At 46.4% G+C, this 13,152-nt stretch overlaps 2 protein-coding genes across 5 annotated transcripts in view; one reads left to right on the top strand and one right to left on the bottom strand.

Annotated features, from left to right (window-relative positions):
- The window catches only part of WNT8A (Wnt family member 8A), a 41,721-nt gene that overhangs the window by 23,469 nt on the left and 5,100 nt on the right, over window positions 1-13,152 (bottom strand). For 2 of the 4 annotated variants that reach the window (XM_075900466.1, XM_075900468.1), the window contains exons 2-3: window positions 12,469-12,577; window positions 6,733-6,875 (exon numbers count right to left, since the gene is read on the bottom strand). The gene's annotated coding sequence lies outside the window, so the exon portion shown is untranslated. The remainder of the gene's footprint in view (window positions 1-6,732; window positions 6,876-12,468; window positions 12,578-13,152) is intronic. The other 2 variants (XM_075900467.1, XM_075900469.1) reach the window with 1 other exon arrangement.
- Window positions 800-13,152, top strand: part of FAM13B (family with sequence similarity 13 member B) — a 103,200-nt gene continuing 90,847 nt past the window's right edge. The window contains exon 1 of the mRNA XM_075900463.1: window positions 800-944. The gene's annotated coding sequence lies outside the window, so the exon portion shown is untranslated. The remainder of the gene's footprint in view (window positions 945-13,152) is intronic.

The following is a 13,152-nucleotide window of genomic DNA, read 5'->3' as shown; positions in this document are numbered from 1 at the left end:
AGAACAGGGTTTATTTTGCCTGAGCAGTGACGTGCGCTGTGTAGGAGGCTCCATCTGGCTCAGCAGGAGGAGGTCAGTGCCAGTGCTTTTTAAAGGAGCATTGTTTACTCCCATTTCATCCCCAAACAAACTGAGAGCTGGCCAGAGCCACTTGGTTCTCTCTGGAGCATCTACTACCTTGTGCATTTCCTTCAGAGTCCTACTCTTTTGCAGCTGATGCACTGCAGCATAGAGCCTAGAGTCTGCTAACCTTCTCTATTAGATGCCTCTTTCCTTCAGGCCCTGGTGAGGCCCTTCTCTCAGGGTCTCCCATGTGCACCTTCCTTTCTTTTTAGTAGGAAAGATCTCCTATGTCTTGGGAGCAGCATGAACAGCATAGTGGATCCAGTGCTATCAACTTTTGCAGGGTTTTTTTTTTAAGTGCATGCCTCATTGGGTGACAAGATCTCCTGATTGTATAGGGACCATCTGATAGTCAGGGCTTTGTCTTATATAGGCACTTATTACACCTAACCCCAGTTCATATTTTTCACACTTGCTATCGGGTCACCCTAATTCCTCACCACATTTGCTATGTGGGAAAGTTGGGTTCTGTAGCCGATGGTGTGGCTCACGCCCAGCTCTAATTACTACCGTGCAGCTGTTTAATGAGCTGCGTGAAACAGCAGAACTTTCTCTATTTATAATTATCCCCCTAGGAATGCAGGGCTCCGGTGCTGAACCACCCTCTCATCAAGCAATAGGAGACCACATAAAGATGCAGTACAGCTGACTCATGCTGACAGGTGGATCCTGCTAGCTCCAGCGGCAGCCCTGTGAGACAGCGTGGGAGCAGGCTTTGTGGTGGTAGTCAGCTACCAAAGCTGAGTCTGGGTTATAGATAATGTTTGTGTTCTCTGCTGGGAGTAGTCTGGGAACTCCATGGGCTTTGGAGAAGCTGAAAGGTAACTTGTTGCTCTATAATAATAATGTAGGGCTGTTAGTTATGTAGGAAACTCTTTTTAAAAACATTTTTCCTCTCTCTTCTAGAACTCTGTGCTGGAAATATATCCCTACATAAGCAGGCTTGGCTCTTGGTGGTTTGTTGCCTAGGGCAGAAAACATCTGTGGTATCCCTGGATGGCTGAGGGTTTAAAAAAAACCAAACCTGATTAGTTGGTTGATCTGGTGCCCCAGGAAGCTGTCACCTGCCGTGGCTATGGTGATTGCTACAGGGCCAGTCTGATGGGCAAGCAAAGTACTTAACTGGAATGAAAGTGCTGGGAGGGCCTCAAGCTTCTGAAGTGACTCTATGGGATCCTGTGAGGTGCAGCTTTAAGAGGGCGGTGAAGTCAGAAATGGGCAAACCATGAATGAGCATGGTTACTAGCATGGGGGTTTTTTTTTTCTTTTAAATTGGGGGTGTTAAGTACAAGCTAGTATTTTGGTATTGGAGTGGTCAGAAACCGCTGTTCTTCAAGGGGAATGAAAGCCCAAAGTTTAAATAGCTTGTTGCTAGGAACTACTCTCTGGTTGGCAGTCCCAGCTGTCTGTAGGGTTGGTAACCCAGTTTGTCAAAATACAACTTTCTGGATAAAAAGAATGATAGGAAAAGTAGACCTATAGGTGTCCCTGGCCTTCATAGACTGACACTAGCCAAATCCCCTTGACCTGGTTATGGGACTGAAGGAATTTCATCCAGCAATAGAAAGGATCCCTTGTAGAACTGGGGTCTCCAAAACTGGCAGAGGCTCTGAAGTGGAGGGGAAAGAAGGCATGGATTAGGATTTATAGCCTTGAGGTAGCGGCCCTTTAGGGTATGCCTACGCTGCAGAGGTGGGTTTTTTTTTGTTTTCAGAAAAATAACAGTTTTTCTGGAAAAAAAAATTTCACTTATGTCCACACTGCAATCTCATTCTTTTGGGGGGAAAAATTGGAAGAACAGAGGGGTTTTTCCGACATTGATAAACCTCTTTGTAGAAAGAAGCCTTTTTCCAAAAGAGCTCTTTTGGAAAAGATGTGTGTGAAAGAGGGAGTTCTTTTGAAAGAGGAAAAAGCACAGGTGCCCTGGTGGCCACTCCATCCATAGTAATCACAACTTAAATGTAAAATAGTGTCCATTCAGTGTGGCTGGTGTCTTTTGAAAAAGCAGATCGCTTTTTTTTATGCACTTTGGCAGTGTGGGGACACTCTTTTTGGAAGAAGTTTTTTCAGAAGATCCAGTCACCAAGATCTCTTCCGAGAAAGCTTCTTACAAAAAGCCTGCAGTCTAGACATAGCCTTAGATTTAAAGAAACATGCCTATGGAGCAATACAAACAGATGAGGAGGCCAGGAAAGAATGCAAGCTCCTTCCCGGTGCCCAAGTCAATGTAAACTGCTCCCTGTACTGCTCTGTTAGCAGATCCTGTTTTTGTGAGTGACGCTCCTAGTGACTGCAAAATCTACAGGGTTTGGGCTTTGTAGTGAATTAGCACACTTTCCTTTCACCTCTGGAGGCAGTACTACTTGTATCTCCGGAGAGAAGGTGAAATTCAGCATGAAGTTTATTCATATTGCAAGATGGACACAATTCAGCAAAACTCGGGGCCTTTTCTCCTGATATGAAGTGGATGCCTTTCCATTCCTATAGGGCTCATGGTATTTCTTTGTATGGCTTGTGGACTAGGGTGCCTGTTGCTTTGCACAGGGAATCTCTGTTCTTAAGTTGCATTTGTATGTAAGTCGGAACTGGCGTCCAGATTCAGCCGCTGTTGAAACTGACCAGCAGCGGCTGAATCGGACACGCCTGGGGCAGAGCAGCTGGGGTGCTGCTGGGTAGGTCCCTGCAGCGCCGCACGTCGGGCCTCGGGCTTCCTGTAGTCAGCCGCTGATCAGTTTCAGCAGCGGCTGACTTGGGGACGCCTGGGGCAGAACAGCTGGGGTGCTGCTGGATTGGTCCAGTAGCACCGCACCTCGGCGCTGTGGGACCAACCCGGCAGCCCCCCAGCTGCTCTACCCCAGGCGTTGGCGAGGAAAGCCGCTAGTGTACCCCTCCTCCCCGCCCCGGCAGACCAGGGAGACGCGGAGCGCCTTTTCTCGCTGCGGAGGACGTGGGCGGCGGGACCGTGGCGCGTCTCGGCGGTCCTGCCACCCGCATCCTCCGCGGCGAGAAAAGCCGCTCCGCGTCTCCCTGGTCTGCTGGGGAGGGGTGGGGGCGCTAGCTCCGTGTCCCCCGGGTCTGCTGGGGGGAGGCGGTGACAGTGGGGGAGGCATCCCGCACTAGCGGGCCCCCCCGGTTCGTAACTAGGGGTCCGACTTAAGTCGGACTGACGTAACCCGGGGACTGCCTGTAATCCTCTTATTAGGCAGGGACAGCCCCTGTTAGAAGAGGCCAGTCCCAGCCACTCCCCTTTTATGCAGCTTGGCAGTCACAGACCCACTGGGCATTCCTCCTTCCCTTTAAATCTCCTCCCCAGACCCCCTGTATTGGCATAAAGCAGTGCCTCGCAGAATGGAGGATGCAGTATACAAACCTTCCTTCCTCGTGCAACTGAGCCACAACTGCAGTGTGGAGACGAATGGCCAGGATTCTGGTGTGTGGCTGGTGGGATTAAGCCTGAGGTGGTGGCTAGCACTAGTGTGCCAGCACGTCAGGTCTTTTAGCACATCTGCTAAAAGAAAGTCTGGCACAACCCTAGCATCTCTGGATGCTGCTAGGGGGATGGCAGGACACTCCCTGCAAAAGGGGAGACCGGGGTTACTTTTCTGCCTGAGCTTGGTGACTGGCTTTCTTTAGAGGAGGAGGCAGGAGTGCACCATGGCTGCCATTGTAACAGTCCAAAGATGCATACGTGCACTGAACTAAAGAACACTGCTAATTAGCAGAGGGTGTGCATAGGTCCCACCTAGAATCTAGGCTTCTTCCATCTGCAGCGAGAGAATGACACTGGAGCAAGTCCGTCACACGGTAGCCAGGAGAGGGCAATGCTGGCTGCTAACACATGATCAGATTGCATGTGTGCATCCTTTGGGAACCTAGGCAGTCTAGTCAATGTGTGGGCTTTACAACTGAATCCACATATCTATCTGTTTTTTGAGAGTCTGCCAAAATGTGTTCTGCCCAGAGGGGGCTGATGCTGCTCCTTTCGAGGTAACCAGGAATGTTTCCTTTTCCTTCTCCAATAAGACACAGCCTCACAGTAAGTAGCCAGACACCAGTGCAGACACAACATAAAATCCGTAATGATTTGTATAGTCAGAGGGCCAACTTAATCCCTGGTGTAACTCCTCTCATTTAAAAATTACATCAGGAGAGAGATTTTGGCCTTTAACCCCTTGATAGGTGTTGACTTGGTATATTAAGTGAAATACACTGTCTGCTGAATGCCTTGCGTCAAACGTCAGAGGCGCTCATTGTCTTTAGTGGGCAATGGATTTTCCCCCCTCCCCTCACACTCTGGTTCCTGCCTTCAGTTTAGTCTTGTCAAACATTTCACTTTCTGCAAAATCTGGTTTGTCAGGTATGCTAGTTTCTGACACAGGAAAGAAACATCTCCATGGCTTTATTAGCTGGTGCCAGATCCACCATCTGTAAAACATTTTCTGCTCAAAAAATGTAAAGCTGACTTCTTATTATCAATCTAACGTGAAACAGCCTGAGAAGTGTCTTGAGAGAATTTTTCAGCAAGAGGGGAAGTTATAATGGTCCCTGAATAAACGTATAAGGAAATGTAAGAGTGACAAGCTATACTATATATTTTTGTTAGCCTTTCAGGTGCCGTAGGACTACTTGAGGGGTAACTGGGTTAGTCTGTAACTTTAAAATCATCAAGACTTTAATATACTGCCTTTCATTAAATATACAGTAAATCATCCTCACTTACTATTTTCTAGAATGGCTGCTACCAGGAAACCAACAGTGAAGCATGAATCCAATAAGAGCAAATCTGAATTCCCACTGACTAGAATTAAAGAACAAAAAGCTTCCACTTCCCAGAAGCACACTTTAAATATACAGATACAATTCTGCCTTTGCTAGTATGAAAAACTGTGCTTAACAATAGGATGACTGTTTCACAAAATGCTCTTGCACTCAGTATTCAAGTTGCATGCTCAGAGGTTTTTTTTATTACTTTCCTTTTTAAAATAAATTCAGCAAATGTATCTGTCTTAAACACTTTACCTGTCAACACTCTCCTGTGCTAAATGCTGGTTTTAAAAATAAAAATGTAGGATAAAATTCATCCCGTATGTAATTTCATTTACTTCAATGGACCTTCCATCGTGGATGGATTTGGCCCAGAGAATGAAGATAAAATTATTCCTTATCCTTTCCTTGAAACTGTCTGATTTTTTTTATTGCAGTCTGAACTGAAGCAACAGAAGTCAATATTCACAAGCATAACAAATGAAAAGCTACTGAAGTCACATGCTGTTACCGTTTTGTTGCTCTCTCCTCTGTGGCTTCATGACAGTCTGAGCCACTATGGTTTTAAGAAGGTCATGCTAATCCCTCCCCCATCTCTATTAATATTGATTAGTATACTGCTATGCTAGCTTAGCCCTCTTTTAAACAGCTGAGTATTGCTGCAAACCATAGAAAAGGAACTTTAAGGGAAAACATCAACCTGCACAGAGTTTATAACATGTTGGGTTTTTTAACTTGAGCAGGGATACTTAGAGCTACAGTGTTCTGCTGTTTTGGGCCCCATAAAACAAGTAAAGATCATGAGTTATCCTGTAATCTACTGTCTGCACTTATAAGTGTACATAGGCTACCATTCAGCAGAGCACCTGAGCATATGCTTAAACCTGGTATAAATCAGTGGAATTTAAGCACGTGCTTAAATGCTTTGCTGAATGCAGGACATTAGAAACAACTTATGAAACCAGCAACGTTCTGCTAGAAAACATATTGAGGAGGGACAAGAGACTTTCTCTCCCAGCTGTGGAAAGGCTACAAAGCTGTTCCATGGAGGCTATTTCAACCTAAGCTCTTGAGGAATCTTCCCCCCCAATCCTCCCCTGACAGAAAATAGGAGGCTTTCTTATGAGCAGCCCTACCTCTGTTGTGCAAGAAGTCCCTGAAGTGCTGTGTGTACTTCTTGCATAGACTTCCCCCTCATTTAAGCAAACACCGCTGGTTTTGGTGCCAGAGGGACTCTTAGCTTCGGAGAGAAACTAGAATTGTGAAGGATACCATGTCTGTGAGCTACTGTTTTTTTATTTTATTTTTAAAGAAACCTTAGGAGTGGTTGGTAACTTAGTATACTTTGCTCAGCCTTGAAATGCATTTTCTATAGGGTAGCTGAATGGGAATGCATAGCACATGAATTACAACTCGTACCTAGCCTGACCACGGTGTCCGCTAATGCCACTGCACTCGATATATCAGCATCCCTCTGATGATAAATCCTATGGTCAAGAGGGTTTAGCTGCACCCTTGCACATGCTGTACAAGATTACTGGTGTAATCCTTTCTACTGTTCAATCTGGCTACACTCAATCCAGCTATTTTAAAATTTTTGCTTGGGGGAAAAAAATTCTTTGCTGTCTGGAGCCTGATGCAAAGCCTATTTAAGTGCACATGGCATCTTTCTATTGGTTTCCGTAGCCTTTGGATCGGCCCTGGGTGAGTCTCAAGGCTCACAAGAGTGTGAACTCTTTGTGCACTGAGGAAAATTAATCCCTAAATATGTATATAGAAGGCATGCCCCTAACCTTTGGGACAAAATGCACCCCTATTAAAATAGTCATGAGTGGCCCCTTTTACCTATTAGAACAGCTGCAACATTGATCGCCTCCGCTTCCATCTTCCTTAATGCTGCCGCTTTCCCCTCAGGAACCAGCTAAGCCTTGAGGTACTCCTTGGCAATCAGCAAAGAGTGCACATCTCTCCATAAACGAGTCTTCCGGCTGCAAAGTGTAGGATCAAAACTAAGAGCAACAGTTGTCACTTCCACCCAACTCTGTACCCCTGAAAAATGTGTATTCAACACAGATATATCAACCCTAGTTAGGTGGAAATGAACAGGCAGAAGGCTGCTGTGTGAATCTTCATTGTATACAAGATGTAGCCTTCGAAAAACCTGATCTGTCCCTTTTCAAGGTCATACCCACTTCATCTTGTTATGCAGTCAGACTAGATAATATTGGCCCCTTCTGACGATAAAAATCTATAAAATACTCTTAAAATATTTTACCTTTGATTTGTTACAAGGAGCAGTTATGGATGTTAGAATTAAAAGATGGGGGGGGGGGGAAATGCTTTGGTTTTTCAGGGCTGCTTATTTGGGTTCTGCATTTGATGGGGCTTTGGCCAGCGTTTTCAGCAAAGCTCAGCACCCTGGAGAGATGCCAGATTGCCAGAGCTTCAGGGGGTAGCCAAGTTAGTCTGTTCCAGGAAAAAAACAACAAATGGTCTGGTAGCATTTTATAGACTAACACATGCAGATGGTATCATGAGCTTTCGAGGGCTTCTTCAGATAACCAGAGTTATGAGTAGGATAAGAAAACTTGAAATAAATGGGGGGGGGGAGGAGGGGGGGGATGAGACAGCATTATTTCCAAAGAGGTCTAACACATTTTCTGAAAGTGCTGAGTGCCCAGAAGTTCACGTTCAGAGCAATGAGTGTAGTGTGAAAATGGGAACTCTTTGACAATCTTCATCGCCTTACTCCCATTGTGGACACTTCTGCTTCTTCTGACAATCTGATTGAGCACCTTGGAGAATCTGGTCTCCTATGTACAGTCATTCACTGCTTAGTCAGTAAATCCTCCCCCCCCCCCCCACCCCTGCTATTTGTATAGGCCTTTCCTAAAGCAAAAGGTGAGAGTTGTTTTGTTCAAGTGTGACTGTAAAATCACACATTCGCATGAGAATTTTGGGAAAGGTCTAATATTAAAAGTAGCTTCAGGTTCAGTTTTTTGGCACTGATTACACTTCAGATTGATAGCATCCCTTCAGTTGTAGCAGGACTAGCTAACGGTGTTATGTAATTATGAGATGATACATGCCTATTGTGAAGTCAAATAATCAGCCACTTACAGCAGTAATACCTTTACTGCTGCATGTTGCCTCTGCTAAGTTTCTGCAGTTTATTTGGCTACTAGCACTTACCCCATGTTGCTTGGGTCCTTCACAATATTTTAGATATGTGAAAACTGCTGTCATATACCCTCTCCATCTTCTCTTTTTTAAAAGAAGCCCAGTTCTTTCAGCACCCAGCAACTGCCCACTCATGCCCCCCCTTCACTAGGCTCTGCAGCACTCCTCACGCCCCCTACCCCTGCCAGACAAGGTAAGGGAAAACTGTCCCCACCGGGCTTCCGTCTGGTATTTCGTGTGTGTGTGTGTGTGTGTGTTTTCTGGACGGAGCCTGCGGGGAGAGACAAATTAAAAAAAAAAACTGGATCCCGCTGCGACCTTCCCCCCGCCCCCCTGTAAGTTGGTCGTGACCCCCAGTTTGAGAAACGCTGGCCTAGGGAGGTTGTGGAATCTGGAGATATTTGAGAACAGGTTTGGTAGATCATCCCTGGTAGATGTCTAGACAGGGGTGGGCAATTTTTGGTGGGGGGGGGGCACTCCAAAGTTTTGGAAAGTGGTCAAGGGCTGCAGTTTTCTGTGGAGGGAGTGCAGGGTGGAGGTTGGCTGCAGAAGGGTGCATGGGGTAAGGGACTGGGGTTCAGGAGACGGTGTAGGGTCTGAGGCTGGGTAGAGGAGGGGGTTGTGACCTGGATCAGGGGATTGAGGTGTAGGGTCAGGGAGGGAGTGTGGGTCCAGGAGAGGATTCTGGCCCGGGGGAGGGGTATAGAGGGGATACCAGGTCTGGGAGGGAGTTGTCACCTAGGGCATGGTGATCTGGGGGAGGGAGCTGGGGTGCCGGAGGCAGGTGCTGGCTGGGAGGAGTTTACCTAAGTGTCTCCTGGTGAGCAGGCTGCAGCACCCCAAAGCAGGCTGGGCTTCCTTCCTGCTGCAGCCCAAGCCCACTTGAAAATACAGACTTCCCCCTCCAGGTGGCTTTCAAGTCTGGGTGGGGGAAGAGGCTTGCACTGCCCCAGTCTCTAAGGCCAATCTCTCAGCTCCAATTGGCTGGCTGATCCCAGCCAATAGGAACTGAGAAATTGGCTGGGGTCAGTTCCTATTGGCCAGTTGTTTCTGGCCAATAGGAGCTGAGGATTGGGCTGGGGGGCTGGGGAGATTGCATGAAGCCTCCCCCTCGCTGCAAAGCAGAGAGCTGCAGGGACTGTGTTTTAAACTGTGGCAACTGTGTGGTGGGGGTGACGGGCGGGGGTCTGTGGGCCGGATCAGGCCCCTGGGCCATATTTTGCCCAGCCCTGATCTTGATGGTGCTTGGTCCTGCCTTGAGGGCAGGGGACTGGACTTGATGACCTCTCAAGGTATCTTCCTGTTCTAGTATTCACTGATGGCTGTTGCAGCACCAAGGGGGGGAACAGCTACAGGAGAGGTGCATGTCCCCTGGCTGGGACAGGTCCAGATTCGTTTGCCCTCTGTGCTCCCCAGCCAGAGTAAGGAATGAATCAAACTGTGAACTACTGGCCTGGCTCCCTGATGAAGGGGAACAGACAGCAATGTTCCCATACAAACTGGGGAGGAAGCTTCTGCCCCCCTCCCTAAAGGGTGCCTGGGAGGAGGGAGGCTTGGGGTTGGAGCAGTCTGGGGGGGGGGGGGGAGACACCCCCTTCCCCCCCCCCCCCCCCCCCCCCCCGTCAGTCCCTTTTACTTGGCTGGGGATTCTCTTTTTCTGTATGGTTTTATGAGACACAATCCCATTCCAGGCACATCCCTGTCTTCTGACACAAGCAACCCCTTATGGAGTTTTTAGTTATAAGAGGAAGTTGCATACCAAGTTTGGTGGTCCTAGCACTTACTATTTAGGAGGATTTCTTGAATAAACAGGAAAAAAAAAACCTCTGATATATAGTGGACTGGAAGACTTATCTTGCGTTGCTTGGGCCCTTCAGGGCAAGGGGCTAGAGGTATGGGGATGCCAGGAGTCAGGCCTGGATCTTGGGGATGTAGTGGGCTCAGGGCAGGATGCTGGGAGTTTGAGAGAGTGCAAGAGTCAGGTTTGGGAGGTGAGGATAGGGTTCAGGGCAGGGTGTGGGGGTGCTGGCCAGCTGTTCCTTGGAGTCAGCATTAGGTGGGTGGCCATGCAATTTGCTGGCCAGCTGCTCCCTGGAGAGTGGCTGGGGTAGTGGCGACCATGTGGCCAGCTGCTCCCTGGGATTAGGGAATGACTTGATCTGAAGTCATTCTGAGGCATAACTGTCCATGATATCACACTCCTCTCTTTATGTTGGATGAGAAACAATCACGTCATGTATTCTGGTACAGCCAAACCCTGACCTTGCTTTAAGTTATGGTAAGAGGAAGCTACCTACCAAATTTGGTGCTCCTAGCTCTTGGTATGTCTACATTTGCAGCCTATTTCGGAATAGGGCTGCAAATGTAGGCATTTGGAATTGCAAATCAAGCCCGGGATTTAAATATCCCGCGCTTGATTTGCATCTTCCCGGCTGGGCGCCATTTTTTAAAAATTTATTCCTCCTGCAATGAGGTTTAATAGGTAGTTTGAAATACGGCTTTATTTCAAACGCCCATTTCACTGCCGTGTCTAGACGCGGGCAGTTATTCCGGGCTTGTAAATTTAAAAAAAAAAAGTGCCTGGCCGGGAAGATGCAAATCATGCACGGGATATTTAAATCGCAGCCCTATTCTGAAATAGGCTACAAGTATAGACATACCCTTGGGCTGTGTCTACACTGCACCCCTTTTCCAGAAAAGGGGTGCAGTGTAGACAAGTCGGAATTGCAAATGAAGCGGGGGATTTAAATATCCCCCGCTTCATTTGCATAAACATGGCTGCCGCTTTTTTCCGGCTCGGGGCTTTGCCGGAAAAAAGCGCCAATCTAGACGGGATCTTTCGGAAAATAAAGCCTTTTCCGAAAGGTCCCTTATTCCTCTTAAAATCAGGAATAAGGGACCTTTTGGAAAAGGCTTTATTTTCCGAAAGATCCCGTCTAGACTGCCACTTTTCTCCGGCAAAGCCCTGAGCCAGAAAAAAGCGGCAGCCATGTTTATGCAAATGAAATGGGGGATATTTAAATCCCCCGCTTCATTTGCAATTCCAACTTGTCTCATCTGCATCCCTTTTCCGGAAAAGGGGTGCAGTGTAGACACAGCCTTGCAGTTTAGGAGGAGTTGTTGAACAAATGAACTCAGGAATGGACAAACAGACAGATGCACAAATGCTCTCAAATATACAGTAGAGATTACTCATGATGAAACAAATATACTGGACTCAGACCTATCACTTTCATGTTTCTGGAGGCTGCACACTACACAGTGCCACTTATTTTCACATGGAAATCTTTATACATCATCTGTGTCAAACCATTAAGGGGAAAGACAGAGGTGGGTACAGTCAGGGCTTATATTAGGGAAAGTGAATAGTAACACTCAGACTCTATCAACAATTCCAGTGAAGCTGGTGTGTTTTGCTTAATATGATCAGTACTGAAATAGTGAGTAATATCACTATGATAAATCATCACTAGGCTTCAGAGTAAACAGTTTAAATTAAGACAGAGAATTACCAGGTATGAGTGAAATGTAACCATCTCAGGAAAGGTGAAATTGTGCCAAGTCCAACAGATCAAATCCCTTACATGCACCGAACCATGGGAACTTGACTGGCTACAGTAAGGGATTAGGGCCTTATTTGTAAGGTCTTGTGTACAACAAAAATTGCATATTATATACTCAATTTACCACAGAAGGATGGAAGTCTGAACCAATCCTTATGTTCCAATAAATCATAGCTGTCATACTCCTCATCACACTAAGCCACCACCTCCTGTACAAGACTTCTTAGAGAGACAACCAGGCTACAATAATAGGAAAAAGGAAAGGTTTAAAAGAGGACTTAAGTGAATTAGTTTAAGGGAGGACTGAGGCAGCAGTCTCTTTGCTTCTGGTCTGCAGTGGTTTGGAATGGGTGAATTCAGTCACTGTGGGAGACTCCCTTTAGTGACATCTTTGGTTAATTAGGTTGTAGTATTCAGAGGCCCTAAGGATGCTCTATTTTGCCCTCTTCGTCCCAGCATATGTCTGACATAACCTGAGGACTAGAAGTATCAAACTTCAGTAAGACAAAGTGATGAAATGGAGAGTTTTTTTCTCTGGTGATGGCTGCAGAGGAGGCAGATATGGTTATGGAAATTGGGTTGCTTGCCTTTCTGTGTGGTGAGGAAGGGAGAGAAGGGACCCTAATGAGCCCTTTTTAATAGACACTCTACCAAATCAAAGTCTCTTGCTGGGCCCGTAAACTGACACAACTGACTTTATAATCATGTTAGTGCCATCTCAAAATAACAAACCCACTCACCTAGAAAAGTTACTTTATTTTCATAAATGTTATGGTATTTTTTTTTGGTGCTAAAGGTAGATTCATTTTGAAATTACAGAAGAAATCTATCCTCTTACTTTCAAGGTCAGAAATGCTGGGCTTGATTCTATGCAGTGCTGAGTGCTCCAGTTCTCACTGGCTTCAATGCAAGCAAGGGTGATCGGCACTTCCAGGATTGCTCTGTCCCTGGAAGGATTGAAAAAGAAAACAGAACAGAGCTTCACTGGCAGGATTTTCTTAGGCCATGTTGTGCCTTTAGTTCCATCTTGATGCCAGTAAAAATATCCATGTTTGGGAACAGAGACAGGTTCCCAGGCTGAGACAAAGAATTCTGGGTGTGCAGCTGAGGCAACAATTCCCCTTTCTGGCAGGAGACTGGTCACGTTGCTGTACTGCTGTGTCTAGATTACCTGCCATGTGCCTTCCAGTACATGCTCTCGTTGTTTTCTTGACTAAACATTTAAGCCTTATCTATTATCTCCACTGGTACTAATAAACCAGGCCCTAGTGTAGATAGTCCTTCTACCCTAACTGTTGGTTTTTAAGCTTCGTGTCAGTTAGACATACTCATCTGTTTAATAATAATCAGTCCTGCAAATGTCTTCTGAATCCAGGGTGCTCTATATTTGGGCTACACAGCAGCACAATGAACTGATAATATGCCTGGATAATGTGTGTTGTGGGGCATCATTTATTAGTCAAGTCCAAACTTTTCAAAAGTGGACTTTAATTGTGGGTGCCCAGATTGAGACACTTAAGGC

This window comes from Pelodiscus sinensis, chromosome 17 (genome assembly GCF_049634645.1).
Source record: "Pelodiscus sinensis isolate JC-2024 chromosome 17, ASM4963464v1, whole genome shotgun sequence".
NCBI lineage: Eukaryota > Metazoa > Chordata > Testudines > Trionychidae > Pelodiscus > Pelodiscus sinensis.
The sequence above is the reverse complement of the archived record's forward strand: the minus strand, read 5'-3'. Positions and strand labels throughout refer to the sequence as shown.